This window comes from Athene cunicularia (genome assembly GCF_003259725.1).
Source record: "Athene cunicularia isolate RWA chromosome 11 unlocalized genomic scaffold, athCun1 chr11_part2, whole genome shotgun sequence".
Lineage (NCBI taxonomy): Eukaryota > Metazoa > Chordata > Aves > Strigiformes > Strigidae > Athene > Athene cunicularia.
Window position 1 is genome coordinate 2,598,465 of NW_020799114.1, and position 467 is coordinate 2,598,931.

General features: G+C 53.5%; 1 non-coding gene across 1 annotated transcript; it reads left to right on the forward strand.

The window, feature by feature from the left end:
* The first annotated feature begins 394 nt into the window (after positions 1 to 394).
* Positions 395 to 467, forward strand: TRNAM-CAU. The gene has a single exon. It is a non-coding gene; the product is annotated as a tRNA-Met (tRNA).

Sequence of the window (467 nt, forward strand, 5' to 3'; positions counted from 1 at the left end):
TGTCAGTGCAGCCCTCACAGTCCATCCCTGGCCAGCAGAGCTGGATGAGGGTGTGCAGGAACCCCAAAGGCCTCTTTTAGGAATGCAGCTGTTTCGCAGAACACGGGAAGAAGGAACTATTTACCAAAAATAAAGAACCCAACGTCTCTCTTTCAGAACAGCATGGGAAAGAGGAGCCATTTGCCAAAAAAAAAAAAAAAATCGGGTCTGTCTTGCAGAAAAGAATGAATTTTTTGGGGGGGGAAAAAAAAAAGAACCAGTCTCAGCTGCAGAGAAGGAGTCATTTGTAGAGAAACAAGGCTTTGGGGCGGCATCCCGAGGAGCGGCGGGATCCCGGGCTGGCGGCGGGACCGCGAGGCACAAAGGGGCTGCGCGGGGCCGCCGCTCTCGAGGAGCCTCGTTAGCGCAGTAGGTAGCGCGTCAGTCTCATAATCTGAAGGTCGTGAGTTCGATCCTCACACGGGGCA